Raw genomic sequence first — 19,408 nt, 5'->3', positions numbered from 1 at the left:
TAAGCGGAAAAGCAATGTCTGGCCGTGCAAAGCTTTAGATAAAGCAATAACTCGCGGTACATGAAACGTTAGTGGCAAGCGGAAAAGCGGAAAAAATTTAAAGCCTTAGCGATCTCGTTTATTGTTCCTGTTTCTATATTTACATCAGACCAATAAGGAAGGAATGCATACCGGCTCCTGCGGAGTCGCAAAGCCAAGTGCTTACAAAACATAAAATATCAAGACATCTTCCTGTGGAGTTCAGTATACAAAAAGAATGAAAAAACTTTCTAATTATTGGTTTCTGTGATCACAATCTTCAAAAAAAAAGAAAAGTGATCGATAGGGTATTCAGCAGAGCTAGTATGAACATTATTTACCGGTCACTAATCCTCGGCACAGGTAATAATGCCATTTAGTGGCAAGAGGAGGCGCGCCTTAATGTGGAGGGTATTTGCTACCAGCTTGAAGACAAAGGTATGCATGCGCTTTCTGAAACTTTTTTTGATGCCCTAAGTTCCGTGAGGCGCCGAGTTTCATTTTGAGTGCAGGACACGGAGCAGCTCCTAGTTTACAGCTCTTGTATACGCGTACATGATCTACAAACTTGTGCTGCGAGCAGAAGGCACTATCGTCCGCGACGCCATAAGCGTGGGTATATGCGTCATGGCGTTCCGCACAACCATGAACTCAGATGATCAGCGTAACATTTCTGCTGTGCTTGAAAATATGCAGACTGTGCCGGGCATTATCAGCAAAATGTTAAAAAAGTGCACATGTTGAGAAATCCAAACAAAACATCTTTCTTTCCCTTCAGCATGGACTAAACCGGAGCAATTTATTATCCGTGGTGCAAATATAATTTCAGAAAACTATTTATAAACTTCTGAGCAACCTACTGCACGAAGAGGTCCAACGGTAATATTAATGCGTGCTTCATGGGAATGAGAAGGAACACGACGAAGTGCATCCTGTGGACCGCTCTCCATATGTGTTCAGCTTTTTTTTAGTTTTTGCATGCGTAATTCCGGGACGCCGTCTCTCTTCATACGGCTATGGAACTGTATCCATGCATTTATGGTTGACAGTAGCAAAGACAAAGACGAAGAGAAGAGAATAAGACGACAGCACGGCCCACGTGCTCACTCGCAACTGAACGTCTATTAATTCTTTAAGAAATTTAAAATAATTGGTATAGAGACTTTATATCCCTATAGACTAATCCGTTGCTACAAATCAGGAACAATTAAACACGACAATTCTTTAGCTGAGCTGGCCGGACTTGCTAACAACTATCCTGTGTATTGTACACGAAATCCGCAAAAGTTGAAAGCTGATGTATGCCACACAATTTACGGGAAACAATTGATCAAATATTGTCTGAAATTTATTCTGAACGAACTGTCTGGTGAAGATAACCGAGGTGTTTTCAAAAAATCGTTGAGGGATCTACGGAATATGTTTCTCTAACCTAAGAAATGTACACAATATAGTGAGTTTATTTGTTTCGTTTGCGGAATAACCACAGTTGCAGTGATGAGTGTAGTTTTGTTCGTGTTGTTTTCTTCACTTTCTTGCTGTGCATTTTTTATTCTTAGCCATTTCTGTGCACTACATTTTTTTTATGTTCTCAAAACTGGAATATGTTTGCCTTCTGTTCACTGCATTTTCGTTTTTTATTTTGTGCGTCTTTCTTATTTGTGCGCAGCTGCATTTTCTGCTGATTTACTTGCTGTATTTCGAACATTCTGCGCTTTCCAATGTACGCCTTGTAGGAAGCCCGGACCTCGTCAAGCCACCTTTGGCTTTTTGTCCATGCCACTAAGCATCTCAGGATATTTGAATAAACTGATTTGATTTGAGTGTGGGCAAGCGAAAAAGTCATCTACCTTCATCTCTCACCTTTCTATCTCTCCCTTCGCTGCCTTCTCACATGTAGGGTAGCATGTTGGGTGCTGCCTAGTTAACTTCCCTGCCTTTCCGTTCATAATTCGCCCGTCCGTCCATCCGTCCGTCCATCCGTCCGTCCGTCTGCCTGCCTGTCTGTCTGTCTGATGAAAAAAATATCAGCAGGAAAGTTCAGTTTACTTGAGTGCTACAAAAACGTTCAAGCACTTCATCTTGATGACATGTGGTGAAATCTAAATACAATCAGCTAATGCAAGTGAACTTCATCAAAATGCCAAAACCGCTTAGTCATCACAATAAGAAGGCTTGGATGGAGCAGCAGAAAAGTTAAATTTGAATCGCGCTCAATAGATTTAATGGTAAAGCGTTTTCTGCCCGCTCAAAAAAGGGCTTAGCTTTACAGAGGTGGGCACCATGTCTGCTTTTGTTGAACATTGAGAGTCGAACCGTGTTTGCGTGCATGCTATGAGCATGGGCCTCGCAACTTGCTTATAAGCTATCTCTATCAGCACGCGCGTCCGCCAGTATACTCCATTCGTCAGAAGGTATGGGGAGTCCAATAAGTATTTTGGAAGTTTACCAGCGTGCTCAAAAAATGACTTTTTTCTGACTCCAGGAGAAATTTCGTAAATCAGTGACTTTGGTGTTCATATTTATATGCACAACACATAAAATATACACTCATCTGAGAGCTTGTCTGAGGAGGCTAAAAATGCCTTTGATAAAGCTCACACCTAGATAAAGCTCACTATTCGTGTCAGGGCTATTCATATTCAGTGAATCGAGAAACTTTCGGCAATTATTGACCTATTTCTAATTCGATATCGTCCTTTTTTACGTCCCCCTTCGCGATTTGCTCGATGTGGAATAAAACTTTTGCATCTCGTCCTGGCGGAAACATGCATGTTCTTTACCTGAGTCCTTTTAGTTCGAGAAATGCTATAGTCAAACGATGGCTGCGGAAGAGAGCTCAAAGGGTGCGTGACGTTAAAGGTTGAAAACAGAACCCAGTAGTGTTCGTGGAAGTTACTCTGTCCGCCTGGGAAAGCTTAGATAAAGATAAAGCCCTGAAGTTTTTTCCTCTGAATTGCAATTGTCTTATCAGCGGTGAAGGTAAGGCTTGGCTGCTTTACAGGAGCCGATTATTTAATGTCACTGCTGCGTCCTTTGTACAGTTCGGAAGGGGGGGGGGGGGGGGGGGTGCGTTGAAAACTTTTAACTCTTCCTTCTACACAAACGTACACACTTCTTCAGCTGGCTTTCAGATATGCATGCATGTTTGCTTGCAGGCCTAATAACATCGGGTGTTTTTAACATCTAGAACACAACGTGCGTTTTACTTCCTAGATGCGTCTCCTGCTCATAGGACGTTCTAAAGTCGGAGGAACATTTTTAACATCTTTTTAGTAGCCGGTAAACGTTGAACTCTTATATGATAAACATAAAGTCGAATGAGGATTAGCCAACTGCCTGTAAAAATTATCAGTTGTACTTAAGTCTCCTTACGTGCGGAAATTATAAATCTGTGCGCGGTCCGCCGTCTGAATTTACGTTCTCGGGGCATGGCTAAGTGGACGAGCTGGCGTCCGCTGCGTTACTACGCGCGCGCCATCTGCTGGCCATTGTCGTGCCTTGTGAGGGGGGTTTTCAGGGGGTGCTGTATGTATGCGGTACGACACACCAAGCAGGAAGTAAATTTATCAGAAACGTATTTTTGTATTCGGTAAATTGCGACATTTGTAATTTATCTTCTCATAATTACACATCACAAAATGAACAAGGGAGGGGAAAGCCTCAGGTTGCTTGAGCCAACGTTTCGACAAGGGGACTTCTCTTCGTCTGGGCAAAGCGTTCATCATTGCGACAAGGGGACTTGTCTTCGTCTGGGCAAAGCGTTCATCAATGATGAACGCTTTGCCCAGACGAAGAGAAGTCCCCTTGTCGAAACGTTGGCTCAAGCAACCTGAGGTTTTCCCCTCCCTTGTTCATTTTGTGATCGCCAAGGACCATCTACCACACCCTCTCTCTACCATAATTACACATGTACGCTTTGTGCATATCTCGAAGATAGGTTTCTAGGGCAACTCTGAATTCACTAGACGTTCCTTTGTTCAGATGTAAACGTAAAAAGAAGCGTCGGGGCGCACGCCGCAGTCCCGGCTTCGATTTCTATCCAGACCTCAATTTTATTTTATTTTTCTTTATCGACAGTTCGTGCCTTGTTGGATTTCAGGCTAAATTATGGATTTCACTCTGGATTATGATTTGGTTTTTGGATAATGGCTTTAATTAAGGGTTGGCTTGTTGCATGGTTTTGGATTAGATAGTGGATTGGATATGGATTAGTGAAAGTGTGACGCATCCTGTCTATGCCACTCATGAGGCAAGAAATGTTTTCGCAGTACAATTTTTTGCAACGTAAAAACTGCACTTCTTGGTGCTGGCACGGATCGCCGGTTCTGTGTTAATGTTTTCGGATATTGCGCTGGAGAACCTTTTTTTCCTAGTATTGCTTTACCGTTTATCAGAGCAGATTCCCCCTACACGACTAGTAGTATGGTCAGTAACACACCACTATGGTTTCTTCAGGGAATAAATATTGACGCACATCCCAGTGATCAAAGTTACATGGGCTGCATCCAACATTGTCAGGAAAGACAAAACTGAACTCTTTTTCTTCCGTGCCCCTTTTAAGGTGTGCCGTGTTAACGCCATATTCTCTATAGCTATGCGCACTTGCTTGTCTGATGGTGTTTCAAGAAGAAAACAGAGCACGGTATAAAATTCACCCTTCATGTACTTACATTCTAGACTGCGCTGCCCATTGCGTTGTATTTCTTAGCAGCCTTATGGTAAATACTGCCGCGAATGTTTGTTGTGTTTCTTTGTTAATTCTTTAAAGCTGCCGTCACCCGCATTCTCGCTTTGTTTGAAATGCAAGGCGTGACCAAATTTATCTCGATTGATCCCATCCAGGTGTAACCACTTCTAAGTTGTTCCAGACTGTTCAAGTAACTTTCCAGGCTTTATCTTGAAAGTTCGCTATCAGCTTTAGAACGAGCACCGCCCAGAGCGGATGGAATTCGGTTCAACGACCGCCGAGTATACTTGTTTCTATGTCGCCGCCGACTCATTCAGTTCTTTGCGGACACAAGTCAGCCTAAATGAAAAGTTGTATTCAGAATCCATTTTCACTGTCTTCCTGCTCTCTGGACTGAAGTCACTAATACGTGACAATACTGTAGAGGCTGCGGGTTATCGTAATTTCCTGAAGCATTTATCAGTAAACATGGAAGAGTGCCTTAGCCGCTGCGCTAGATTAATGGAGCTTGGGTGCTGAAGTCGCACTGATTTTTTGTGTACTAAATATACGTTTATTGAAGCCACCCGCATCTCATACGATTGATGTTTTCAGACTGCCAGCCATTTTTTAATCTGCGTAAGCCTTCCGTCTGTATGGATAACTCGTCGCGCGCACATCGAGACATCCATGTACAGTCCCCGTCAAAAGTATACAGCCCAAGGAGTTTGCTTCTAAGCGCGACGCCATTCCACTTTCGAGGGGTTACGGTCACTGAACATGCATAACGAGGCATGCAGCAGCCTTCGCAAGCAACCCTCTTGAGCCGTATACTTTTGACAGGGGGTGAACGTGTGCATTCTGTGTGCGCGCACGTGTGACTGTCTTTCTCTTTCCACCTTTATTTTTTTTTTCAGATTTATGCCGGTTGTGTGGATGGGGTTACAGCACTCATGCTTCAGCCCAAATTCTCGCATCGTCCCGCATATGTTCCATTCACATCGAATTGTTGGCGACACCAGAGAGAGAAAATAATTCTTTATTCTACCTGAAATGAAGCCCTAGATATGCTGAGCATGTACTCCTTGTATATTGTGCGTGTGCACAATGCCTCTATACTATTCTGAATGTTCTCTTAATATATATGTCACCGTCACGCAGGGCAATACCTATCTAGATTGCTAAGAATATAGTGCTGCTCAGCATAGTTTATTAATCGTGCAGTCTGGAGCACATGAACTGCTCCTGCACAGTGCCAATTCAGCAGCGTGTTGATCACTAAGCTACCACTAAATCTTCTTATCATCGAAGACATTGATATGAAACGTCATATCAGGAATGGCATGCATCAGCGAATTGGTAAGGAATTTTCGATGGTAGGGAGTTTAGATTTGGCGCCTGTGACTGCTGTCGTGCTTCAATGTGTTTTTTAAAAAAGGCACACTTTTTACACACCGATTTTATTTTAGCGATACTTCTAGCCTGAGGACGTCAGAAGCGGCGAGGCGTACGTGCTACTGATCGCCGAGAAGAACAATAGTGGTAACCACCCTACCGTTTTCCCGGAACCGCAGGCTATCAGCCGAGCGGATAACGGCGACGATGGCGCGTGATATGCATGCGCAAGCCACTCTCATACAGCTAAACCGTGCCGCAAGGATATGCAGACCAAGCAAACAGTCATCGCTCGCACACCTTTATGAAAAACTGCACTTATCGCACCGACTGCTGGACAATGCTGATATAGGGGCGTTCGCAGTAGAATGACGTAGGATTCGCGACACATGACGCTCAATGCTAGGAGCGGTATTTCTTTCCTTGACAGATGCTCGGCTTTGTCTGACGCTCTCAACAGCCACTAAGATAGTATTGAAAAATATTGTTTTTGTACCTGAGCTTTGCTTCTCCACAAAGACGGATTCTTACACATACCGCTTTCTCTCGCTGTGTGATGGCTCCATTTATATTTCTTTCCTCCAGTTAAGAATTTCTGTCTTTTGTTAGGAGCATTCACATGCCTCTACAGAAGTCCTTATGCTTGTTTCAAACCGAGGAACTGCGTTAGGCTTAACAATTCTGCTTAAGACATTAATACCCCAGCAAAATAGAACGAAAAAAAATAAATTCACCAATAATTAGACATCATCATGTTCTCGAAGGCAGGTGCAAGAATGAAATGCACCGCAACAATGCCGGGGCAAATTCCAGGAAGGGTTCCTTTCGAAAACAATGGCTTCCGCAGTTGCCCCGTTCTTCCACTGGTTGAACTCGTTGGGCCGTTGTGGTGTCGGTCCGGAGGTTATCCCATAGTACGCGCATGAACGCGCGGGATGATCGATCTACACCACAGAGTGTTAAGCGGTTTCAAGCGCTCTTTTCTTTTATACACGAGTCGTGGATTTTTTTTCCAGATGGGCGCCAGGTTGCAGCGCATACTTACAATAGAAAATAGGAAAGAGAATCGTCGCACCACACAGTGCTATGCGCTGCAGCCGCCAGAAACCCGGCCGACCTCTACCGTCACTCGAGAACATGCGAAGCCCCGCATGGCACAGCATTCCACTCGCGGCGCGCAAGCTCTTTTATGAAGTGAATGTATCGTTATAAGGAGGACCACAGCATGAAAGGACTACACGACATAGAAGAAAGTGCTTTCACCCTACGATCTTCCTTATAGCGCTGCATTCACTGTCGAAGAAAGATTTGCGAACTAGCAAAATTTTATTGAAGTACTTTTAGTGCACGCAAAAGCTGCGTACCATTCAAGCCAAAATTTTTGCTGACACTATTTAAAATTCCCACTTCACTCTCAGTGGCTCTTTCGCCCTCAGGTTCACCGTGAATAGCGGACGATGATCGCGTGAGTATGTTCAGAACGAGTATGTGCAGTATGTGAGTATGTGAGTATGTGCATCATGTGCGAGAAGTTTTGCCTACAAACAGAGTATTTTGCGTGCTCATTTACAGAGCTTCTTAGTCGCTTTCTGTTAAATGCCTTTCTCAGTGGTATTCAGAATTGAGTTTATTAAAGAAAGCAGATTAAATGTCCAAACTATCCGCGATTTTGTATCGTTGATCCTAAATGAGTCCAAGCCAGTTCGTTTGTGAAGTATGTTTCAGAGTAAGCAGCAGAGAATTTAGAAACAGACTCGCACGCAACCATACTCTTACTCATCATCACAACAAAAGTTTCAAGAATACTTGTGTACGAGCTCATTTTTAGGCCTCTGCTGTGCTTGTGCTAAAAAAAAAACAGGTCCCAAACGAAAATATTTGGGGTCCTTGGTTAACGGTCATTCGAAATATTACGAATATCAATAATTCATATTACGGGATTGCGTCGCATTTTCTCCGATGCTTTTTATCTCTCGTGAAAGCGGTGTCGCATTCCATCGCTACTGCGCATTGTTGTGCTACACGTCTTTACGTGCCTGAAATAAGGCGCGAAAGCAGGTTGCAGCCAGGTTGTACTAAGCTGGGCTGTGAGAATAAGTTCAAGCGTGTCTTGCGTTACTGATGTAAGCACCACAGCTTGGAAGCGTAGCACAGCTAGCCAGAATTTCAGTGGCCTGACAGCTGTTGCGAAGGGGGCGGGGCATATATGGACTTCATCAGCAAAGGATCGCTTTCTCAGTTGTTGCCTTTGGAGGCCTAAGCGGTGAGAGGTGCAAAGTTCGTATGACACAAGTCACACGAACAGAGGTACATTTATCTAAAAGTGCCGCACTGAAACCATTTAAATTCTTAATGGAATAGGCCATCCGGCTACCATAACTAGGTATTCGGGACAGCGACCAGCCACTGGTGCAAAGCCCAGCTTCCTATAGCGCTTAAATGGTGGGACACTAGGTTTTCCTTTTTCTTTCTTAAGTCACGGATGATGTCAACGCGCTAATTTAGAACATTCGAAGTCATGCGCTACGCTGTGGCAACAAAGGCGATTTGATGCGCTTCCCTCCACAGTAGATTCCGTCGTAATGGCAAAAATGCGGCAGGCAGAAATGTTGAACCGGAAAGCGGCAACAGTCTCATGTTTTCGCGCTTCTGATATTTCTAAACACACTAACTCTCATGTTGTCCAAATTATGTCCTTTTGTTTACTGAATAAGAGAGCTGTTAAGTCGACAAAAATATCACCGCAAATAATACCAAATCCAATACAAATCTGATATACGCATAGTTATTCCTAGTTGTGCGAATATTTGTGCAAAACGAATATTCGTGCGAAACAGCACACCTCTAGCTTCCACGCTATTAGTCATGGAGTTAAACCTGTAGCTGTCCAAACACGTGATCTTCAGTTGAAGGATACGAAACAGGAAGTCAGTATAATCACTCTGTGATAGTCATGCCACGCCCACCGAGAAATTGCATCTTGTTGCAGATAACTCTCTGACGCCTGCGGTCACACTAGCGAAACATCTCATTTTTGTTTAAACGAACGAGAGTTATGAGCGATGGCCTACGATATTAGGTATAAAGTCAGATGAGGAGCAAGCGAATCAACTTTATCTAGTAACAGAAATAAAAACCTTCCCGGAAGGGCGTCTGAGTCGAAGAGTCCCCTGGCCTTCTCCTCTAGCGTAGCCCGTTCAATCACTTCCGCTGTTCACCAGCTATTGCGGTCAGAAGGGCGGTCTCCCAGGAGGCTGGGGCAGACGTGTGAATAGGCGAGTGGGAATAGGCGATGCAAAGAGGGGATAGAATATGCGTGTACTGGGTCCCGTAGTCAATAAAGCTGTATGATACAGTCATCTAATGCGCTTTGTCATACAAACGTCCTTCAATTATGAGAGCAATGTCATAACAATGTCATTATTTTGTAACAAAATTCTACATTGAATATAAAATCGCATACATCATTATAAAATTGTATAGCATTTGTATGGTAAAGCCTCTATGAAGTTATTGCATCATACAGCTTATTTTCAATGAGGTTCACAGGTAGTACAGTTTGACGGGAGGAGGGTGGGGTAGTTATACGAACCTGCCTGAACCCTGCTGCGTCGCCCAGTCCTGGAAGCGATATGTTTGAGTACCATGTACTAAGCCGCAACACGGATTGACCATGTTGCGGCGGTGAACGCGCAAAGCAGTCGTGACCGCCTGCTGTGTGGCGTCGCAGTGCGCTCCGTTTTGCTGCGAAAGCAACACTATGCTAGTCGCCCAGCCATTGCGAGGAGCTGACGAACGGTCAAACTGCGCATGCGCAAGGAACAGTGACGTCACACGGCGCACAGCTGGCGCGCCGCTGCCGACGCTGCGCGGGTGAGGTGCCGCCGCCGCCCTCGCCAGTTGCGCATGCGCAGTAGCGGCGCATAGCTAGCGTGCCGGGGCCTCCACCGCTGCCGCGCACTCTCCATCCCCTCTCTCTCTCTCTCGTCTTTGCTTTCGCAATCCTCCAGGTTTAACCAGAAATAAACCACTGCCCTTTTTTTAACAGTCATCAAAGAAGCCTACGGCATGTGTGATTCGAATTTCTTGCCCATTATACGAAAACTGCCCCAAAACACAAATCTTACCTTATTGATTTCGAATAATATTGAATGGGCACCATTTGATTTGTTCAGCTGATTGAATAGGAGTATATTCGATTCACTATTCAGAAATTTTAAATATTCACACACCTTCAATACCAGTTTCATCAAAACATTGAACAAAATCTTTCATTTTTCTCGCGTCTACTAAAGGTAGTTCGCGCAAACTTGATAACTGAGTATTTAAAGTTTTTGTGCCATTCCTCTCAATTTGGAATGAGTGAAATTAAAATCGGACGCTACTAACGGGCGCTCCTTAGTTTTCTATATATTTTGCGCATAATATAAATGGGTCACCTTTGCACATTCGGTTGAAGGTTGTCTACGTGCTAATTAATGCTGAGCAAGTGCTATCTTTAGCAGAGAACGAGCAGCCATAGGAGATAAGACACGGCCGATAACAGCAAACGCCCAGCATTACAACACTTTGATATTAAACTCGAAAGGGAACGCCTCTGTTAGAAGCTGCGAAAGGAAACGGTAGCACGTCCAACAATAGGAGTGGCAAACGTTGAGTATATATGTCATTGCGGTGAGAAGAGCAGAACGGACCGTCACTGATCGCAGGGCGTCACAGGTAACGGACATTATTATGCTTATTACAGTCAGGCCTTGCGTTCGCTTTCAGAGTATAATAAAAAGGCAGTTTCGTTTTTGTCTTTCAAGAAGGAAATAAAATCAGCCAACTATTGCAGTCCCATATCAGAGGCAGTAAGGAAGGTCGATTATAATGTACCCCATCGTACGGGGCCATTGTTATACAGCAAAGCATTTTTCAGACCAGGGGCTGCAGGATTATTGGTGACGTGAAGCTAGGTATATTGGGTTCAGCCGTTCGCTTTTGTAGTGTAGCTTTTGTTGCAATGTCTCTGTATCTCCTACTGACGTATTGTTTACATGTGCCAGGCAAACATACCTAAAAGGAGGTGTTCTTGAGTCAATGCCCATATTTTGGCTGCTCTATTTTTATGCCGTGGAAATAAATATTTATGAAGAATGATGGGAAGCCGCTACTGTGCATAATGAATAGAGCATCGTGATCAACGTTCTTGTTATGTCTGTTGAAAGATATTCTGTTTATTCTTTCATTGCACCTTTCTTCCGCTAACTGTGCCAAACATTATGTGCTCGAAGTTAGCCTCTATGAATGAGCATACAGAAAAATGTGCGTCCATGCGACGGACGTAATATAATGTCAGTTTAGATTTCATTACGTTTACGCCCCCAGAAATGCATTTAAACAAATTAGAGAAAAGAAAAGCGGCCTTATTTTTTCCCTAGCTAAATTTCTTTAGTCCTCCCTGCAAGCTGGGAAAAGGTAATGCGCTTACTAAGATTCCCATACAGTGCAGCCTTCAGGTGCATAGGTGCAGTATGTGCGCACAGTCATCAATTCCCTTCCAAGCTAAGCCCTTACCTTTCAATTCGCCTTCTGTCTTCAATTGATTCTGATACTCCAGAGAGGGGAATTGATTGATATAACTAGAATTCAGAGGCGGAAATTTAAAAGTTAAAGGAGTATTAAAGTTTACACATGCCTGCCACATGCAGACTGTACTATCGGCACATAGAGACCTGCACATATATGCATCTCATTCAAAGACCAAATTGGTTATAATTGCTAATGACATTGCAAATGTTGTCCGAAAGTCTGTACAAAATACCTCAATGTTCACCTGTAGCCTTCCGCGGTCCGCGAATAAGTAGCAGCGTCAGCAAGCGACATAACGCTCGCGCCAGGAGAGGAATGGGAGCGGAGATGATGCAGAGATTTTGTTTTTTCAGTACACTCTAATGTATGAAGGGGTCGCTATCAGTGTATTGCTTTTGAACGAAAACTATCAAGAGCAATGACTACCTTTAAACCGGTAAACAGGCATACCTACGTCCCCCCCCCCCCAAAAAAAAAAAATGAAAAGCGGTTAAATATAAAATATATTCTGCAAATTACATCCCGTGCAGACGTGCGTCCGCGGAAGAAATTTAGTTATTTCTCTTTAAATGAAAAAAAACAAACAAATGAATACTCGCTACCTTGCAGGTCTTTTCTAGACAACTGACAGTATGAAGGGGCTGGTGTGCTTCCTGGCTTTCTTGCTTTCACTTACGTTGAGCCGTAAGTACTCAATGCAGTTGTATTTTAACTATCTGCACGAACATTTGCCCTCGTTTATAGGTTTCATTTTTTTATATTCCAGGTGGAAGCCCACTGGGAGTGGACGACACATACAGGCATTATTTTTTTAATAATACTTGAAAGTAGAATTGTGATGGCGTTTACAGCTGTAGGTTCTAAAGCGCTATGCTAAATGATTCTAATTTTATTTTCAGAACTTACGCGGAAAGTGAGAGCATCGATGGTGAGTACACAACACTCTAATCACAAGCACAGATTATTTGCAATTTCAGCCGAATTATTTGAGTCAATTGTAAAACTGCCGGCACTATTTCCCTTGAACGCAGCATGGTGTTCAAATAAATTTTACTGATGTGTTTTGTGACATAAATTGGTGAACAATCCTTCCGCATTGTCTATGACGTATGCTGGTTTTGTTGCCATACCATAATTAGGTATCTATCAAGGCTTAGGTCAAGCAAACTGGTGGAGCCTTGAAAATGCAATGCCAGAAATACCACTCATTTTGGTATGCTGGCATTCACAAGAGCGAGAAACGCTCAAATTTCCTATGTCTGTATTTTGGAAACCTAAAAAAATGGCGACGTTTTGAGTGACTGTAAAGAAATGGAAAAAAAGGTAGTAATTTTGTAAGGTTTGCAGGGTTAAAAAAAGCTCACATCGGTACCGACAAATCAAGCACGCACAGGCCTAACAGAGATAGCCTTAATGTTTCTTGGAGACTGAATTCTAAAACTCTCCCCAATAAAATCCATGATTCAGTTTGCATCGACTGGTTTAGGTTTTTCTCACTTCTGCACTGTAAAACCGGCTGGCTACTAGGTCATAATATATTCACCTCTTGTAAACGTTTCGCTAGTATTATTGTGTGTTAGCTAGAAGCAAACAATGATGAAACATGTTTGGCGCCAGCTGTGGCCTCCCCGCCACAACCACGATATCATCGCTCTCTTGCTCTGCCCACTAACTTACCTCTAATTGGAAACTGCTTCAGTGCTCAAAAGGACATTCTGTTCTGTATTGTTAATGTTTGCCCTACTTGTGTACACGTTTCGTCACCTCTTTTTCAGGTAGAATATCATTAACCTGTCGGTCTTCACTGATCCACTTTGCTCTCTTCCAATACCTTTATGCTATTCCTATCATTCTCCTCTCAGTATTTTGCATCGCTTACCTCATGTAACGGCATTTGTTTATTAAACGCTATTAATTTATATACGTTCATTTTCTGTTATCATCTTACTTGTATGAAGATTAACGCACACATCACTCAATCAAGCATTCACATTGACTTTCAAGGTTAACGCACCTTCTATAATTGCTACGTTAAAATTATTCTTTTTTGTAACGTTCACTATTCTTTTGATATTGTATTTGTTGTAATGATAATGATTGTAATGTTGTAATTAATTGTAATGATTAAGAAATTTGTCTTTGACCCCACTTTCAGCAGAATAAATGACCCTGTGTCATGCTTGTTGTTGGCAAAAGGTGCATTGCGGCATTAAAATTCATCATCGCCATCATCATCAAACTGCACTTCACTTGGTGATTAGCCATGGCTTGCAAGTTTCCTCTTAAATATTATCTTGCCAGGAGCTGAAGCATTCCAATGAAAGCCTCTTATATTTTCAGCATTTTTAAATATTTATTCCGCCACAGTTCGCACCGTCTGTAATTAACCACCGTATACGAAATACGCATCATTTAAAGAAAGATTGAACAGTTAACAGAAATGGCTTTAAATTCCGAATAACAAACTTACCATCGATGATTCGCTGAGATTTACAGTGAATTTGCCGAACAATTTAGCCTTCTCATCGCCGAACAGAGTTATTAACAATGGATTCGAGCCCAGTGCCACCGGGGAACAATACGTGCAACTTTTTCCCTTACTTGGTGCTGCGCTTCTGTAGTGAGAAATGCTTGGAAAATGTGCCTTTAACCCCACCTTGTCTGATGGAAAATGCATCTCCCATGACACGCTTTGGGCTATGTTGCCCCTTGGGCCAATAAAATTGATCATCATCATCAACGATATTATGAATCATTATTTGCGCGCCAAGTAGCACAAAGAAAGGCCAGTGATGATCCCAGCAACTTAATGTCACGACATCTTCTCGCTTTCAGCCATTCCTACCGACGACGGCACGGACGAATACTGGCGGCAGCCACTAGGCTGGGCACTCGAGCAGATTGGAAAATGGTTGCAGAAGACGAGGCAACCGTTCCCGTAGTTTTATTCCGCACCAGAAAATGCCTTAACACCTCAAAAAACCAGCAGCAACCTCACAAGAAGGCTGGCTCAGCTGGACATCGAAGTCGCCGGTCGTGTGAAGTGGGAAGAGGCCTATCTTACAGCGGAGAGTTGATTACATTCCAAATAAAACAAAAACTTCTGCTCATTGGACACCTCTGGTAATTTGCTGATTTCCTAGCACCAAGTAGATCAGCACGACAATAAAGTGGTTTGGTTTGGTTTTGGTTTGGTTTATCGGATTTAGCGCCCGGAATCGACTCAGGCCATTAGGGACGCCGTAGTGAAGAGCTCTGGAAATTTTGACCACCTGGAGTTCTATAACATGCACTGGTATCGCACAGTACAAAGGCTTCTAAGAATTTTGCCTCCATCGAAATTCGACTGCGACGGCCGAGATCGAAACCGCGTCTTTCGGTTCAGAAGTCGAGCGCCATAACCACAGAAAGGTGCGGGCCGTACGCGTTGGTGCCGCAGGTCTTGCCCTCCTCCACCCCGGAGCGTACTCGCGGGCCTGCCGATTACGCGACAGCCCAAGAGCTGACTATGCTCATATCCTATTTTCCTGCCCAACACACTTGCCCCGTGCCTCTTGGCACCTTAACAGACCGCAGCTTGGGAGGCTGTTTTGTCCAACTCCGAGCTGAATCTCCAACTTCGGCTGGTGACCTGGGCAGAGGACGTCGTGACTAGGCATGCCCTGGACGCTACAACCGGCAGTCTGAAGGCCACCCGCAATGCTGCTGCGTAATTTGTTTTTGAGGTCTTCTAATAAAAAGTTTTTTACCACCATCACCATAACCACGGAGCCACCGCGGCGGCAAACAATAAAATGCAGTATCAAAGTTCAGTATCTTCACGTGCAAGTAGAAATAGTGAAGAAAGCCGCAGAATGAAATATCAGGACTGATCAGAAATATCTTGGTCTCTTGCCATCGGTTTTGAGGGGAACTTTTTGGCATGAGATCGAACCGCCATAACAGCGTCAGCATTTGTTACTAGCGGCCGACCTGTTCTTTCCTCTCAATAAAATTATTTTCTCTCTCTCTGTATTACGTTCTTAAAACACTAGAAAACACTAAGCGCTATGTATGCGCATGTTTGTCCTCGACTCCTTTTCATTTCTCGGGTTATCATAGTGACGCCTGTAGTATTTTTATTATACTTGGATAAAATGGCCAGTGCTGCTTACTTTTTGAGTTGAAATGCTCAGCCTTATAGGTCTCCTCTGGTACAGGTGAAACGTAGAACTTTTTCGCCTTGGACGGCTTATTCTGACGACCGAACCTGTCCTGGCCTTCAGGTACTGCAATGTAGTCCGGTTGCTATGCCATCAATCTCATTTACGAAGTGCCCGCTCGACGGGAGGAACTAGATGGGCAAAGACGTGAACGCCAATGATTGCATCTTGCTTGTGCGGCAGGCTTTTGATAAGGTTTCGTTGGGCTTTATGTGCTTCCTTAGACCGCAGAAAAACCTTCATGTACGATAACGTTGGCAAGTGGGTGTGTTCACACAATAGTAACGCATAATGTTTGACCAAATGTTTTAGGGGAATCAACCAAGGTGGTGTAGATTTGGTGGTGGAGGACATAATGTTTACCGAGATGAAAGAGCCGCATCGTAAAATCAAGAAAGGTTCTTCAGCAAACCATGTCCCCTTCTGATACGAAGTGCAGATACACATCATCTGGAACTGACTCACTAATGTTGAAACTTAGTACACATTGCTACACATGGACATCAGAAGTATAAATTTTAGGTAGTTTGAGCGCCGGTGCTTATTTCCCAAAAACGTTTACAAATTTAAACCTGATTTGCTTTGTCAGACATAAAGAGATGCCGGCAAATTGTTTACTCTTAATTGGTAGCAATGCCACAGCAATCACAGCAAGCCTTCGGTTAAGCCACACTAAGTGAACAACCGCAGATTAACTGCAGACGCAACCGTGTAAAAGTTGGACATCTTTGGGAGAGATAAAGCTAGAGACCTGAAGCGGACGGAAATGCAACCAATTCGGCAAAATACTCTCTAAAGTTAAAAAAAGCTCTCAGTGCAGAGTCGGCAGCATTGTTTAAATGGTAGCAGCGGTTGCGCCGCGTCCCTATACAACATTGTAGTATTATCCTTATAGTCATAAATGCACACTTTTAGCAGAAGGCACTGTGGGCACACATCTCAGCTCTAACAAAGGACGCAAAGTTCAAAGTAAAACTTCGAAGAACATGTCTAGTTACATGAACGATTGCATCCTGGCAATCGTCCTGGACAGCCTAGCAAAGCACGTTAGAAGCTGGTTGGGGTCGGATTTCTGAAAAACTGGATGTTGTGCAAACGAAACTGCCCCGGAACATGCAGGATCATGAGAAAACGCGTTGGACTCGATCAGAATCTACCCGCGCATTGCTGCTCTTGCAAGGCTCATGATATAACAACGGTGAGTCACGTTTTGAGGAGACCTACGTTATAAATATGAACGCGCGAACTTTCACAAACATTTTTAAACGAGGAGAGACGACCCACATGTTTGGTTTGGTTTGGTTATTGGGGTTTAACGTCTCAAAGCGACTAAGGCTATGAGGGATGCCGTATTGAGGGGCTCCGGAAAAATCGACCACCTGGGGTTCTTTAACGTGCACTGACAACGCACAGCACACGGGCCTCTAGAATTTCGCCTTCATCGAAATTCAGCCGCCGCGCCGGGATCGAACCCGCGTCTTTAGGGCCAGCAGCCGAGCACCGTAACCATTGAGCCACCGCTGCGGAGACGCCCCACATGTATCGCCAGGAATGTCTTTCTGCGAGCTGGTGAAATAAAATTATTAGAAAACGGGCACTAAAATTTTTCCTGCTGTATTTAATCTACAATGTGTTTTTGCTATGATCATATATGCATATGCGCCCATGGCCTTCTGTGTGTGTGTGTACGTGCGCGCATGTGTGTGTGTGTGTGTGTGTGCGTGTGCGTGCGTGCGTGTGTGTGTGCGTGTGTGTGTGTTTGTGTGTGTGTGTGTGTGTGTTTGTACTCGCAGATGGTATAGAAAATCTCCCTCATTGCAAGAAAAATAAGGTGACGTCATCTAGCAGCCTTATTACGCACACATCAAGCTGAGCACTGCCACTCCAAGCAGTACTATTAACGTCGTTCGTCTGTACCTACTCGGCACAGGCCGACGTCCACACCCCGCCGCTAGGATTCAAACTTGGGATTCTGTGATGAAGAAATAGGAAAACAGTGATGTAAAGCGACGGAAACAAAAACAAGGAGTCTGTTATCGGTGAGGACGAGCGATGCTCGGCCTTCCAGCAGCAGCCGACATGAAAACTACTGCCGGCCGGACGTTAAAGGCCTCTATTAGCGGTCGTCGCTTCATTTAAGTTTGCACCAACGTTACGATGGATCCCGTTCCCGATTCCGACAACGAAGTTCTCGTAACGAACGGCGGCCTGCATTCAGCGACCACAACCCGACACAGCGTTCGATGATTCTGAGGGCTGAGACGGCGGGTCTGGCAAGAAAATCCTAGCGCAGATGAGCGGGCAGCGTAGCTGTCATTGCCGAGCAACCGTCACGGCTGATGTCTAGCGACTGGTACGTGCGGGCATATTCAAATTCTGTAATGATAGCTGTAAAGTTCGCTGAACTTTCGATGCGCCATCCCGTCTCCAGCGCAGAGTGTACGGAGCGAGACTTTGACATGAGCACCTGTCCCTGGTCGAAGGGTTACCAAATTCGTGGAACCGCGAACGCACGACGGAGGCTCAGTGGCTGCTTTATTATTGCCGGCGGCACCGCCGGCAGAGCGCTCGTTCAGTCTCCGCCTTGCCGTCCCACCACAGATATCTTGCCGGCACGCAGCTTTGTGCAGTGTTCAGTGTTTGAATGCCTGCAGTCGTGTTTGTGGCTAGTGGATGTGTTGCAGCCGTTTGTCGTACAGCGTTCTTGGTGGTGTCATACGGTTTCTCGGTGCGTAAATCTTGTATGTACTAGTCAAGCTGAAGGCTAGCTTGCTATGGGTATTAAAACCGACAACGTATACACGTGAAAAACATGCCTTCTGAGACTTTCGTATTAAAATTGTGATGCAACCGTTCTTCCTTCAGCGTCATGCGCGCGAGTGTGTGTGTGTGTGTGTGTGTGTGTGTGTGTGCGTGCGTGCGTGTGTGTGTGTGTGTGCGTGCGTGAGTGCGTGCGTGTGTGTGTGTGTGGGGGGGGGGGGTGAAGGTGGCGTAAATCGCGTCCACGACATGTAAACGCGGCAAACCTCATCGCTCTGCTGAGAGAGGGTCGGAACGCTTGCGGTCTGGTGCGCAACCATTACGCAAACACACAAGAAAAAAAAAGAACTTTACTGCATGTAGAAACAATGCCCGTAAACAAAGCACCCGGAGAGAGTGTTGCTTTCACATTCACACTCGTATGGAGGCTTAATTGTCTGCCAAAATTTGTTTGCTCTTGGATAGCGAAGGTTGTTGTAACACAAGCGCAGAGCTTTCATAAGCGATTTGTAAGTGATCACTGCGCTAATTTTTTTTTTTCATTTCATTTATTTTCTCCTTAAGGGCCCGAGGGCATTACATTAGGGGGAGGCGAATTAACATGATGTAAAAAAATCTTGAACGTGGAAAAATGTGAAGAGCAAAATACAAAATACAATGAAGGCAAGCAAAAACAAAAGCAAGAAAAACGTACAGTAAAAAATGCAGACATACATCTAAGTCAGATAACAGCAACCAAGCAAGCGGAAGAGAAACAAAATTACGCTAAGGCGCAGAAATACAACTAAAC

The sequence above is a fragment of the Amblyomma mixtum genome, chromosome 5 (assembly GCF_055824585.1).
Source record: "Amblyomma mixtum isolate Tamu chromosome 5, ASM5582458v1, whole genome shotgun sequence".
NCBI classification, from domain to species: domain Eukaryota; kingdom Metazoa; phylum Arthropoda; class Arachnida; order Ixodida; family Ixodidae; genus Amblyomma; species Amblyomma mixtum.
The sequence above is the reverse complement of the archived record's forward strand: the minus strand, read 5'-3'. Positions refer to the sequence as shown.